The following is a 14833-nucleotide window of genomic DNA, read 5'->3' on the forward strand; positions in this document are numbered from 1 at the left end:
GAGATAATGAAGAAACTCTTCACACAGAGATGACAATGATGGGGGCCCATAAAGAATTACTGCCTCCTTATCGGAAAAGACAAACATTCTTCCACCTTCTCTCCGTCTTTATGGAACCACCAGGATTAAGGGGAAGAAGTTGACAAAAACCAGAAAAGTTCTTAATTTGCAAGGAATTTATGCATCATGTATGAGATGTATGAATATGCAACAGGCTACTGCTTTTAAAGATTATTCCTTTGTTCACAAGGCATGCTTATCGGGCTTAAGTGCCCGGACGTCCGTAATTCTTTGCTTTTTATTGTCTTGTAATTGTCCTAACTCTAAATTTTCATTACTCTAATTGTATTACTATTTTTATAACCATTTTATTATTATTAAACTTTTAAAATTTTAAAAAACCAAGTGATTGGCATTTATAACAGAAACTATACAAAATATGTATTTAGAAACTATACAAAATATGATGTATTTGTAACACCAGACCACATGATGATATGGTGTCGTGTTACAAACCACTTCTGGTCAGGCTGTGCAGGGTGGTTCTGCGGTGCTGCGGTGCAGCAGAAGCCCCTTTCCTGCACTGTCTCCAGCAGTTCTGCTGTCAGACGCAGGAGTAGTGGACATTAAAGCTTTACCAATTCCAGAATGGCTCCCCTTCCCCATGAGAGACTACTCCTGGCTTTTACCTACTGGGGCATATCTCTACAAAAGTCCTAAATGATGCTATGAGGTAATTCAGGGGTAGTAAACCCAGAGCAAGTGGAGCTTTCATCCTCTCCAGAATACCTTGAGATCCACAGCTATGTGTTTACAGATAGAATATTCAGGAGTTTTCTCCAAGTATTTTCCACAATTGTAAGGCCCAGGTTAAGCTGCAGGAGAAAGCCTGACATACATATGTAGTGCCGATGCCCATGTTAATTCCTGCTTGGTTTCAAAGGCATTTCCAGGAGCTGATTTAAAACATTTAGATCAGTGTGTTGCTCAAATCACTGTGTCCTAGGTTGACTGTATGATGCTTTTATCCCCAGTCGTCTGTTCTGTTTATGCTGAATGTCATAAACCCCAATCACTTGGTTTTTAAAATTTTAAAAGTTTAATAATAATAAAATGGTTATAAAAATAGTAATACAATTAGAGTAATGAAAATTTAGAGTTAGGACAATTACAAGACAATAAAAAGCAAAGAATTACGGATGTCCGGATGCTCTCGGGCACTTAAGCCCGATAAGCATGCCTTGTGAACAAAGGAATAATCTTTAAAAGCAGTAGCCTGTTGCATATTCATACATCTCATACATGATGCATAAATTCCTTGCAAATTAAGAACTTTTCTGGTTTTTGTCAACTTCTTCCCCTTAATCCTGGTGGTTCCATAAAGACGGAGAGAAGGTGAAAGGATGTTTGTCTTTTCTGATAAGGAGGCAGTAATTCTTTATCGGCCCCCATCATTGTCATCTCTGTGTGAAGAGTTTCTTCATTATCTCATCTCTTGCTTGAGCTAGTAAAAAAAACCCCCACATACATAGGCTCTATTTTAACTATAAAACTATAAACTATAAACTATAAAATGTTAATACAGCACTTCTAATCAATATAACATAATACATATAGTATTCAATTTAATATTTGTGAAAAGCCAATCATAAAATATGCATTTTTCACACTGAATAATAAGTTTTGCACCTTTAAGACTTGTTCCAGGAGTGAAGGGGTGGAGAAGAAGCGCGGAGTTTGTTTCCAGAAACTGCACTCACTCCTCCACATTCCTGCTGCTGGACTGTGTTGTCTGCGGACAGACAGACAGCAAGACAGAGCTCTCCTTTGCTTTTTAGTTAGTTTTAGCTAGCTGAGGCAAAGAAGTTCCCTGGACTGTGGCTTTTCCTTTTCTTTGGACCTGCTCAAACCTGCTCTGGACTGAACACAAGAAGAGCACCGGCAGTTCGCTCCTGTGTCCCAGCGGGCCGGGCCTGGGCCGTGGCATTTCCAGCGCTGGAGGGACTGATAAGAGACTGAGTGAGACGAGCTGCAGCCTGGAGGGGTGAATTTTTCTGAGTTTGTCCCTCTTTTGGAGCGGCAAGAAGTTTCATTGTTTAATATTGTTTGCGTTTTCTTGTTTAATAAACAGTTTTTTCCACTTTTCTCCAAGGAAGTATTTTTTCCTGAACCGGTTGTGGGGAGGGGCCAATTGAATCTGCCTTCTAGAGGAACCCCTTTGGGGGTTCTCTCCCAGATTTGCCCTGAACCAGGACACACTGAAACTTAGAGGTAAGGAGCTAATTATAGATGCTGTGAGCAGAACCTCTGGTAGTAATTTCATAGAACTGAGTTATGTCATGCCACAGAATAGCTTTGCAATCAGTTTGACAGGTGTTTTGCAAAAAGAAATTCAGGTGGGGGATTTGCATGGGTGTTTGTTACAGATATTTATTGGTTTTTACCATCTCCAGTTCTTCACACAAATGAGCTATTTATTAACTAACTGTTACAATGCCAGGTATAAATATTAACCAAGGGAGAGATGAATTTTTACAGAGATTGACAGCTGCTTGCTAAATGTTCAATTTGATTGCATTTATAGAGGCCTTAGCTCTCTTGTGACTTGTCTTATGGAAAGAAGCATCAGCTTCAGAGCACTGTAAACTTCCTTCAGTGCCATCACTCCCTTCCCACTACCTCTGCCTTTGTTAACATCCTTTAAATGTCTAGCTGTGTCGGGGAAAGACCTTATCACTGAATCCGTATTGAGACTGCTATGGAAAATTTTCCCTTGACGGTGTCAGAAATGTTATTCAGAGTCACTCAGATAGCTAGAGCATTCATAAATGGAATACCACTCACCCTTTTCCCCCTTTAATGTGTTCAGCAGACAGGTGGCAACCCAACTGCTGAGAAATTCCTAAGTATTTATATCCTTTAACTCTGAAATTATATGAACAAGTAATAGGAAATGTCATACACTGAGTATATCAGCAATGTCCCCAATAATCAATCATCCAAAATAAACTGGATTATTATGTCTCATGGTATTATATTGTGTACTGAAAGAGCAAGTTTGATTCTTATTGGCTCTACTCCATGAGGATGCCACCAAGATGCAATTGCCTGTCTTCTGGTGCCAGCATTTGTCTCCCATTTAGACATAATTTTTAACTGAGTATAGAAGCTGTGAGGTGGCACAGATCCACACCTGAAAAATGAGATCTTAAGTTGCTCTAAACCAGTGATTAGACCCAGCATGTTTTAGAGAAAACTTGGATTTTCAAAATGAAGTCGAAACAAAACAAATTATTTTTTAATTCCTGGTTTCAAGAAAGAATGGTTTGTTCACAACTTAGGTTGGTGACTGATGTCCTACACATCAATTCAAAGAATGAAACTGGAATTTGTGAGTTACACTGGAGGTCCCATCTGCCTCAATTCCTGATGATCTTTCATCAGTTTTGGCAGCAGACTACTGCTTTTAATGGATGGGTCACAGGGCATCCTGTGAGACAGGGAATCACAGGGAATCCCAGAAAAGTGCCGCTGTGTCCATTCCTGGAACAACTCACTGCAAATACAGAAAAAAAACTCTCAGCAAAGAACATGTAGTGCCAGACAGGTTGCACTCACTACCAGTGTGGTACAGATTTTCACTGGGCAGACACAATCTTTGCAGACAAGTACCCTGAGGCAAATTTATCTGCAACACATGTATTTGGTGGGCACTTTGGGGTAATACATACATGATCTGTTCAGCACCTCTCAGGTCCAAATCCCTCGTGCCAGTCAATTTACAGGATGGTTTGCCCTCCTCCTCCACAATGTGGATTCTATAGCTGTGTTCCCATCAAAATACATTGACGTGCCATTAGGAAGCACATACTGAAAAGTCTGATTGAAAGCCAAGAGTCTCAAACTACTTGAGCATACCAGTGTAAACTACTGATGAAAACCAGGTGCCTTATGGATTGCAGAAAAGACAGATGTCCCTGAATCTGTAGTGCTGGCAGTCTGCATAAATAAATGAAAAAAATATTAAAGTTAAAAATAATTTTAAAATTATAAAGCTCCTTGGCATAACAAATAATTCATAAAAAATTCAGATGACTTTGTTTCTTAGTCTTTGTATATTTTGGCTTATACTTGTCACAATCTGGCTGCATAATAGAGAAGAAACGAATACAATACAGCCCTTCTGCACCACTCTAGAAGTGTTGAGAAACATTTAACTGGAAGTAAATATACCCTGTGCAGCTACACTGTCAACTTATGAACAGCTATGGAAAGTGAGGTATGTAATTCAGAATAAGACTCTGGGATTTTTTGAAAATATATTTGCTTTTCCATTTGTTACTAGGGATTTTGGTAGTGTTGTTGTTGTTGAAGGATTTTATCCCTTCATTCCTTAAATTACATATATATGGCCTTGACTCATTTTAGTCCCAGGCTTTTTTCACACCTTTACCAATGTAAAAAGACCTCCTTATGGATGTAAATGTGATTTGCTACCATAAAAATATCCAATTGCTAAGCACAACAACAACTTTAATCTGTCCTATAAAATCCACAAGCCTTACTGCATCACAGGCATGCCCCAGAGAGGCAAAGCAGAGACAGGATCTGAGTATGTTTTTAACACCCACTGAGATCAGTCAGATAAAATACATTGTGTATTACTGAATGATTATTGCAGTCTCTTTAACATAAAGTTAAGCTTGCTTGTAAACTTAATTTGTGTACTTGTTACTTTCATAATTTTTACAGTATAAATTCATCTTCAATAACCTGACCTTAGAATATTTGGTTTAGCAATAATAGGATTAACCTTACAGTATCTATATTTGAAAAGAACTGATTTCCTCTTGCAATCCCTGTGCTCATAACAATCTAAACACAGAAATTCATATGCTGAAATTTCATAATAGTGATAGGACTATCCTGATGTTTGACAGATAAAGCTTCAGCCAGGGACACTGATGTACTGAGATTTCTCAGTGTAAAATAATAAAAGATACAGGAATCATGACTGCTCCATGTAACAAATCAGGTTGGAAGGGGCCTCTGGAGGCCAGCTGGTTTAACTCCCTGTTCCCAACAGAGCCAACCTAACATTCAGTCCAGCTCCAAAGTTAGATCAGGTGGCTTGGGACCCTGACCGTTCCAGCACTATCTCCAAGGAGAGGGAAGCCTCTAGGCACCTATTGCAATGTTTGACCACTCCCATTCTAAAGAGCTTTTCTCTATTGTCAGACAACAAATGTCAACTGAATGAATGACAAAAAGAGTAACTTGCTCTACTTCTGCTGGCTTGGCAAGAAGGACTGGCTCATGTTGCATTACAACAGTGCCAGATCCACAGCAAGGGAAGTGTCAGGACCACACAGTAAGAAGCTGAGGGCAGGAAATTGTGAGGTAGAGCATCACCTGATAGATGGGCTCAGCCAAGGCACCTGCCTGCACCTTCCCAAGCTCTGTACACCCAGGCCGCTGACAGATGTTGGTTCACTCTTTCCCTGGGCAGCCTTGTTCCTATTTTGTCATCTCCTCTCCAATGGCTGAAGCCTTTGTTCACATGCTGTTAACCAAAGGGTGACCATGCTCTTTTTTCAGCTTTCAGCATTAGTACAACTGCAGCCTGCTGTCCTGCTGGCATTAGATGGTAAGAAGGTATTTTAAATGAATCATCAGTTTATAATAGCCATTTTTCTTAAACTGTGGCTGACATCATTTAATTGTAGGTCCTACTACAAAATAACAGATGAATAAACATATAATTTCTGCAACTTAGTAATTAGACAGGCTCTTATAACAGGGGCTTCTTTTTCCTTTTATATTCTGGAACTCAAATTACATCCACCATTTTCCCACAAATATCTCCATTGACTGGCTCACAAAAGACTATGTCCTCCTATGTTCCTGTCTAGGAAGTTCTTCTGAGCTTTCACAGCTGCTGAGAAAAAATGTCTTGGAAAGTCACATCCTCTACTTGGAATTCCCCTCTTAAAAAACCTTCTGCCCCTGTTTGATTTTGTAATATCCCACTCAGATTTTAAATGGTCATAAAGAGGCACATTCTTCAGCATAACTTTATCTGGAACTCATTATAATTTGATCAATGGCTTGAAACAATCTTTAGTGACTGGAGAGTCAACAAGCCAAATTTATATCTGAGGTAAGCACAAGCAGCTTCAAATAAGGAATGAGAAATCTGAGGCAGACCTTCACAAAGAAAATAAAACATTATATTTGCAGCCCTGTGCTTCACCTTCATTGATCTTCTCCCCTTCTTTTTGCAGACTGAATATAAACACGTTTTTAATACAATGGCGATTCTTCCCTGGCTACAAGGAGAACAAATGGCAAACTGCTTGGAAGCAGATATGCTCTTGTAAGATTTTCAACTCCTCTGCAGAGCTAAAAGACTTCTACCCAGACCTAACACACAGAAGCCAGCTTGCTCCTGACCATGGAAGGATAGTTAAGGAGGCAATATAAAAATAAACCAGCAGACCGTCACCTCACCTCCATCTTCCATCAAAAAAAAAAAAAAGACATGCTCTGAAATTTTCACATGCTTCTTTTCTCTGTAACCTGATATTTTCACCTGTCTTTCTCAACAAACTCTGCTCTCTGTTGTTGACAATTGAGCTAATCTCAGACTGACAATTTTCTGACCAGTGCATTCAACAAAATAAGACTCTGTTCAGAGTTAACGGTCTTTTATCTTAAGAATGTTACTACTGTTAGGTCAAAATATTGCTGTTCTGGGTGTTATCCACTTAAAAGTTTATATGAATGAGAGCTTATAAATGCAGGTCACTGTGGTGCTCATGCCCTTCTTTGCCACAGCAACAACAAATAGGAATTAACTTTGTTTTCTTTCCCCTTTTAGAACTCAAGTTTATTTTTCATGTCCAGTATGGGTTTGTCTGTCTTTCCCTTTGTCATATTAGGCTTTTTTTTATCGATTAAGTACATTTTAATGACCCCATGGAATCGAAATCTCTCTTAAAATCCATTTCAAAAACAATGGAGTTTCACTGGCATATTACTGTAACACCCAAACTGCACTTTAGAATAAATAAACAGCAGTCTATCAAATTCACAATATTTACGATACCTGTAAGTGTCAGGCGATGTTAAAAGTTGGCAGAAACAACAAAATGGATTATGAGAAATGCTGAAGACTCTAAAACTGTCTGAAAATTTCCTTTCCTGTGTACATATGTTGAAAAGAAAGTATTTTAAAATAAATAAATATAAATAAACTGGTCTTCATTACCACAGGTTATACATTCTCTTTCTACATTGAGACTTTTAAACTATTTTTTTGATTGTGAGCTCATTCTAGCATGATGTCAAGACAGTAATTTTGTACTTCATGGTTTATATTGAGCCAGATGACATTTCACATATCACAACTTTAAAGCATTTTATGAATGCTGTACTTTTTTATCATATCCTTGGTATTCCTCAGCAAATAGTTATTACTAGAAAAACAGGAAGTCTAAAATTTATTTAAGGCTGGTAATTACTATATTCCACATACTTTGAAGTACTCATGCAGTTAAAAAGAGGCTATGAATTGTCAAAGACCTCATACATTTTATCCTGCCCTCATAATAAACACAAATACATTTTACTTCTTATTCATCATTGGCCACAAACAAAACATGAACACACAAAGCGATTCTCCAGATAGTATAAATTAGCATAGCAACTGAAGTGTGAGATGAGCAATGATGATTTACACCATCTGTGCTTACAGCCCATTAGCAGTTCATTTCAATAGAAGTGTACCACCAGACAAGTGACTAACAGTGAGTAAGAGCAAAAAGTGAGGTGGGTGTTTATTGTGACAACTATCTTAATTTGTAATTGTGATTTTTTTTAATGTATCCGCTTTTTTGGGTTTTTTATTTAAATATTCTCTCTTTGGATATATTAGAAAGTGAGAAAAGTTACTAGTTAAGTTTTTCAGTTCCTGTAGATTTGTCTGAACTTGCTATTTCTTGAGAACAGTATTTCATTATTTTGTTTCCTGATGACAACATGTTATTATGCTCCTTTTCTGTAAATAATGTTTATTATGATCTCCAGTTTCAAATGCCTCCTTGAAACTTAATCTTGCTGTTTCATAGAGAAATGGCTTGGCCATCAAAACAGTAACTTCTTTTTCTAAGATGACTAGAATTTTTGCAAAACCCGCTAAGCTTGATAAAGGCCATCCCTAGAACCAGTAATTGTTGTTACTTCTTCCTTTGTCTTTTCACATTGTCTTACGTTATATATCTCACCTATAGCTTTTGTGTGTGTGTGTGTCCCTTAACTGCAAGCTAACCAACAAGCTTTTGTGCAAGTGCTTAATTTTAATAACTGCCTGTGCAGGTAAGTAAAGCAAAAGTTACTATTTCTTTTTTGAGATGCAAGAGAGGAGAGGGAAAAGGATTAATTAGTGGTTAGATTTGGAATTTAAGAAAATTTGGTTTATTTCTCTGATCTGTAACCATCTTGCTATACTACCTTGGATGAAATACTTCATCTCAATAACTCAATCTTACATCCACAAAACATGGTTTCATGATGCTCTTCTGTCCCACAAAAGGCTTAGAAAAATAAAGGGTGTCTCTACAAAGATTGTAGAGATACGAATAATGTACATTTCTACTGAGTAATGGATACAGTGTTTATGAAATAAGGAGTTACAGGGAAGCAGACAGCTGATGCTCTCCTTCCTTTTTTCTATGTACTTTTTTCTGCTCCAGTTCCTGTAATTCTTCTTTTCCTTTCATTGCTTCAAATCCCCCACTATTTTCTTACAGAGAATAAACATTGCTTCATCTTGTCTTGTATTCCAGCTCAAACCCCATATCTGCATCGAACCTAGACCCCTCCACTTGCATACCACCCCCAGCTTGTTGGATGGGCTGTGAATCTTGCAGTCCTGGAGAAGCTACAGGGAAGTAGAGCTATGAAAACTACCTGCAGGGTCAGACTAGTGAGGTTATTCTCATTCAACCATTTTCCAGAGGGATGGAGCTTCCAAGGTCTGATGCACACATGGAAGGGAAGAATCAATGTTTGCCCCTGAGCATTGCTACTCGCCACCCCACATCTCTGATGCCTGCATTTCCCATACTGCTCAAATCCCTCGTCTCTGGACGGAGATCTGAGATCTCCCACTGATCTACAGCCACAAACCTCTTTCTTCTGCTCTTTCCCCACCCTCAGTCCTACATCTTCTATAGCTACTGGTTTCCAAATCCTCATGTTCCCATTGCTGTGCTCCCACAAACCTGTGCTGCTCTGACTGCTGTACCCTGCTCTCCATGCCAACAAAGGAAGTGGTATCTAAAAATGCTACCAATGTTTCAACATGAGTATCTCAGCAACGCTTTTCTTTTAAATACCCTGAAGAACAGTCCGTAGCAGTTGTCTGGTACAGAAATCTGCTCTGAAAGCAGATTAGGCCCAACCTCCCCTGAAGCTGTCCATAAAAGTAATCACCTCACTTCCCAGCTGGTGACTTGGGTTTCCCCTAATCCATTTCAGCCAAAACAAAACAGTGCAGCTGACTTCTACTATTTAAACTTCTTAAGCTGCTATGGTTGACTTTGGGAGGGATTGAGTGAGCAGCTAATTTGGGAGGGATTGAGTGAGCATCTTGCAAGTAGGGAAGGAAGGTGGTAGTCTTTGGCAGAAGACAGCCATGATGGTGACTGGGAGCTGTCTGGGAATGGTAACTTCTTCAACAACTCCATTTCAGCCTATGGAGGAAGTGAGCACCCACAAGGGGATTTTAAAGCATGGTAAATTCTGTGCTTATAGTTCAATTCTCACTTATTTCACAAGACGTTTCCCTTGCAAACCACTCCTTTCAGGAAGAAACCATGATGGCCTTACTCAAGCTGTCATTTCTTTCCCCTGTTTAATCACTGCTAACTGATTAACCAAATGAAGTGCCACAAAATCCATTAGCTGGAAAAGGGACAAAAAGCTGCACTAGCTTTTAGTAATAAAGATAGAGAAACCTTTGTAAACAAGGTGCATGACCTCCTCTTGAAAGTACCCAGCTATTGCTCCTCCTTGGCTCCCAAGAACAGGAGCAGTGAGGGGTGACACAGCCACTCCTGCCAGAAGTGAGGCTTGAACAGGTAGGACAGGGGGGAGTGTCAAAGTTCAAGGGCTGTGGCATAGCCGGTTGGATAGCCACCACAATGTCTTTTGCTCTTGTTTTACCCCATATAGACACTTGTGATCTTCTTATCTCATAAGCCTCATAAGGAGGCACAAGAAAGGAGCGCTAATGTTAACTCTTTCAGTACCATTTTCTCAAATTTGAACTTAGGCCAAAAAGTCCATCACCATAAGTGTAGCAAAATACATTTCATAGAATTGCCAGACTTTAAAAACTTGGGAATGGGAAGTCAGCAGCCAGGGACACCAGCAAAGCCAGGCACTCTCTCTCTCAGATGGTTCAGGTGTTTGCCAAATCAAGGCCTGACCCTCTCCTGGTTTGCACCTGCAGTTCAGATCATTTCCAGGAGCTCTCAGAGGGGGAAAAAAAAGAGTTAAGTGATGTTAAGACTCTGACAGGCAAAGGAGTTTCTGCTCCTACACAAGTGGACATGGCCAGCTAAGGGATGTCAGCTGCCAACACACTCACACTTTGGCCACTGCAAATAGGAGGCAAAGGATGCAGCTCCTACTCTCAGTGAAGCGAGGTCTGATGCTGCTGTGTTTGAGTCTTCCTGACTCCTGTTTTGTGTCTTCAGGTTAGCAATGAACCTGTCCAGCTTCACTCTGCAGTGTTCTCCCAGATCAGACTTTTAGCTCAAGCTTGGCTGAAAAGAAAATGCTATTCTTAGTAATAATTTCAATGTGCAAAAATTAATTGTAATACCACTGGTTTTGTCACATCTTTTATTGCATTGGGAAAATAAATATCCTGACTTTATACTGAAAAATCTTTAATTTGCTGTTCTAGTACAGACTTTTCTCCATATATCTTTTTTTTAGTTAAAAAGAAAAATATTTTCAAAATATCATAAGTACTTCTTATTGTTACAGTTTTACAGTCAGGAAATTTTCGCAGTCTCACAATTTAAACAAAACCCAAACCTGTTACAAACGGCGTTAGTGAGTTGAGATGAGAAAAGGGAAGAGAGAATTGAAATGTCTTTCCTCCTCACTATACACCTCTAGCCACTGCTCCCCAATTCTCTTTGTGAGGATAACCATGCTGGAACTATTTGTTCCTGCAATTTTCTGGAATGAAAGAGCTGGGGCACTGGCCATTACCTCCAGTTTCTCTGGCACGCTCTCTGATCCCCTTCGTCAAAATGGGTCACTTCTAGCTCCGTTAACCAGCAGTTAACTGTGCAGATTTTTAATGCTGTGGGCACTTAGGGGGTTTGAGAAAGGCATCTTTGGGGCCACTGCTTTATTGAGACAGAAGGGCAAAACTGCTTTTCAGCTGCTGGAAAGGGACATGTGCAAAACAGTGAACATCCCAATGTTAATTGCTTTACCATAATTTCTTCACTGCTTTTGATCTTTTGTCTCTGTTGTGGAGCTTGGGCTTCTCTCTTCCCTGCATGCTCTGCACTCCCTCACACAGGACATGACTGTTCAGTACAAGTGCCAACAAGGCGTTCTCATGAGACAGCTCACAACTCCTTAGCATGAGGGCCTTCATCAAGGTGGTTCTTGGTCAATATTGACAGGACAAAACCCCCTCTCCCCCCATACAATTTATTGAGTTACCTTCTTCCTGAAACACCAAACACCCAAACCATTTTACTGTGAGCGATAGCTACATGCTTTTCCAATGGCACTTTGGAAGAGACAGCCACCAAGAATGTAAGGACCTGTGCAGTTAATCCTCTTTCTCATGCCGTCTTCCAAGGGTTTCTGGCACAGTGATTCAAAGCTGTCAGAGGTGATGGACTGGAGTTTGAATTTTGGTGTGCAAGCTGTCCTGCATGCCCAGCAGTGCCAGCAGTGTAATGTGCCATCATAGTAATGGTGCTTCTAAGGGAGAAAGAGGACTGCAGAATATTCTATCATGCCTGGAAGAGAGATTCATGACACACAGGACCCATGCAGCCCCTGAAGGATGTACCTTGCCAGTTCGGATTGGTACTGGCCATAACAGATACATGTCAGGCAAAAATAACATATTTGTGTGGATCTGCAGAGATTTTCACTGTATGGCTTCAGATTTTTAAATTTATTTAAGGTTATTGAAAAGTCAAAGGCCCCCAGTGTTCCACATGACCCATAGGGTGCTCTGCCCACCTCAGTGACAGGGGTTGGAACTGGATGACTTTAAGTTCCTTTCCCTTCCCTCAAACACTCTGTGGTTGTATGATCCCGTAACACTACCACAGGAGGATGTGACGCCTTCACACCCAGGCGGTTCTGCATAGCACAGCACAGAGGCACACTGTAAAAGCAAAGGCCAGGGCGGTATTTACGGATGCCCCCTCAGCTGGTGCAGGGCAGAGAGGAGGGGAGGAGAGGAGAGGTGGCCGAGCGGACAAGGCTGCGGGCCCCAGGCGTCGCGAGGCGCCACACGCCCGGCGGGCTCCGGGCCGCGCGGGGAAGGGGCCGCGGGCGGGGGGGGGAAACCCTGCAAGAGAGGCCGGAGCGGCGCGAGGGGCGGGGAAGGGCCGTGGCGGCGGTTCGGTTGAATCGCTCCGCGGTCGCGGCTCCGCCCAGGGGCGGCCCGGCGGCTGTCGCGCGAGGCCGCGGGCAGCGGGGCCGCCCCTGGGGACAGTGAGAGACACTCCACCCCGCCCCTGCCATCGCCTCCCGCCTCCGGGGCTGCGCGGCCGCGACCCCGCAGAGATTCTCGCTCACTGCTCCTCCTCTTTCTCCTTCACCCTCTCCCCCCACCTTCACCCCCCGGCTGAGTTCATTCACTGGGATTGGTTTCAAATGACGCCATCGCTTTATATTTACACCAATGACCTCATCCCAGCAGCTTGAAGTTTACTGACCAGCAAAACTCTTTTCGCTCGTTCGTTCCTCTCCTTGTGCCTGCTATTCCCGGCTGTTTGTAGTTGCTTCTGTCATTCTGGGATTCTAAGGCTTAAAAAACAAAACAAAACAAAACAAAAAACCCCAAATAAAAAGACCAAACACACATACAAAAAACCCCAACCCCCCAAACTTTTTCCCTCCTCCTGAGCTTTTCGGTGTGTGTGTCCCCCTCATTACTGTCCCCTTTTAATTTTTTCAAGCCATATTGAGAGTGGGGAAGGAGAGGTTAAAGAGAGCTCCAAAGCTCTAAATATTTCCTTTTTCTTCTCCTCTCCCCTCCCACTTTCACGCGTCTCACTCTTAAAAAAAAAAAAAAAAAAAAAAAAAAAAAAGCCGAGTATATTTTTTCTTTTCTAATTTTTAAACTTGCTGGGGCTTGGTTGTTGTTTTCGGGAGGGTCTTTTTTTTTTTTTTTTTTTTTTTTTTTTTTTTTTTTTTTTTTTTTTTTCCTTATTGAAGAAGGAAAAAGAGGCGCTTTCCCAGCGACTGGAAGAAGACAAAGTTGTTTCGGGCGGCAGCGGCGAAGCTGGTGGGCAATTACTTTTATCCTTGCCGAGGGGACAGGCAGCCAGACAGGGGTGACACAGTAAGTGCCGGAGCAGCGCAGAGAGTCCCCGACCCGGGGCCGCACCGCGGAAGCCGAGCCGGGAGGGAGGCGAGGGGCGCGGAGGGGCCGGGCCGGGCCGGGCCGGGCTGGGCGGGGAGGAGGGGGAGGGAGGTGAGGGAGAGGCGGGCGGCGGGAGCCTTCCCTCCTTCCCTCCTCCCGCATGCCCTTCCCCTCCGCCCCCTTACCTCCGGAGGAGAGCGTCCGCAGTGGACAGGTCGCTGCCCCGGCCCGGGCGGGCTCTGGCCGCCTCCGCAGGTGGTAAGAACGGGGGCTGGAGGGAGGGGGAACGGCACAGGCACCGCACGGCACCGGCGGCCGCCCCGCGCTGCCCTCACTACCTGCTACCGGCACCCTGCTGCCCGCGGTGGCTCCTGCCTCCCGTCCCTTCCTTGCCCTCCTCCCGACATCCACCTGCCTCTCCCCGTGCGGGGAGGAAGCCGGGCGCCGCCGGAGCGCGGGGCGGGAGGAGGCGCCGCCGGCAGAAGCGATAGGAAGGAGCCCGGGGGCTGCCCCGCGGGGGGCTCAGCGCTGCCCGTGAGCCGTGGCGTGCGCGGCTGCCCTGCTAAACTTACCCTGGAGCCCTAGCTGCGCAAAATGCTCAGGGATGCTTTAAAGCCCCGGAGGGCTCCCGAAGAAATGCTGAAGTTCTGCCTTCGCCTTGGAAAACGTTTAAATTGAGGCGGATGACAAAATGGAGGGCTGCCGCAGCGTCCAGGAGGGAGGCAAATTGTTAACCTGGCATCGCGTTCGCCTGAGCTCCCGGCCCGCTGGCACCGGGAAGCGGCCTGACAGATCCCCGCTCCCGGCTTTGTCGTCCCCCCACCACCCGGCCCGGGATGCGGGGCTGAGCGCGCATCACCAGGTGTATGGGATGTGCCTATTGCCGGGCCTGGCCAATGGCAGGATTTTTCAGCGGCCAAAAAACATTTGGTTACATGTCAGATGAGAAGCTGGGATTTTTAATTTAAAAAAAATTTTTTTTTGATTCTTACTTTAAGAAAAGGGAGCCCAGGAGAATTTACTTTCTTTTACCATCATTTCAGCTGGTTGAAATATAAAAACAATTTATTTGGTTTTCCTTCAAATGAAGGGTGTAGTGATAGCGAGCTATATTGTCTGACCTATGACTAATTTTTCTGTTCAAACATTCAATGTATACCCAGCAGAATAAATAGATCTGTGCTAGTTTTG

At 42.8% G+C, this 14833-nt stretch overlaps 2 long non-coding RNA genes across 3 annotated transcripts; both read right to left on the minus strand.

Annotated features, from left to right (window-relative positions):
• Nucleotides 1-4764: 4764 nt before the first annotated feature.
• LOC137474120 (uncharacterized) lies at nucleotides 4765-7238 on the minus strand. Its single transcript, XR_010999161.1, has 2 exons — nucleotides 6424-7238; nucleotides 4765-5935 (listed from the first exon to the last, which is right to left on the minus strand). It is a non-coding gene; the product is annotated as an uncharacterized lncRNA (long non-coding RNA).
• A 5613-nt stretch (nucleotides 7239-12851) lies between these two features.
• LOC137474132 (uncharacterized) lies at nucleotides 12852-14602 on the minus strand. Of its 2 annotated transcripts, none has more exons than XR_010999166.1 (2): nucleotides 13981-14602; nucleotides 12852-13083 (listed from the first exon to the last, which is right to left on the minus strand). It is a non-coding gene; the product is annotated as an uncharacterized lncRNA (long non-coding RNA). The 2 variants fall into 2 exon arrangements; XR_010999167.1 differs by lacking the exon at nucleotides 13981-14602 and adding an exon at nucleotides 13828-13966.
• Nucleotides 14603-14833: the final 231 nt, after the last annotated feature.

This window comes from Anomalospiza imberbis, chromosome 5 (genome assembly GCF_031753505.1).
Source record: "Anomalospiza imberbis isolate Cuckoo-Finch-1a 21T00152 chromosome 5, ASM3175350v1, whole genome shotgun sequence".
Classification (NCBI taxonomy): Eukaryota; Metazoa; Chordata; class Aves; order Passeriformes; family Viduidae; genus Anomalospiza; species Anomalospiza imberbis.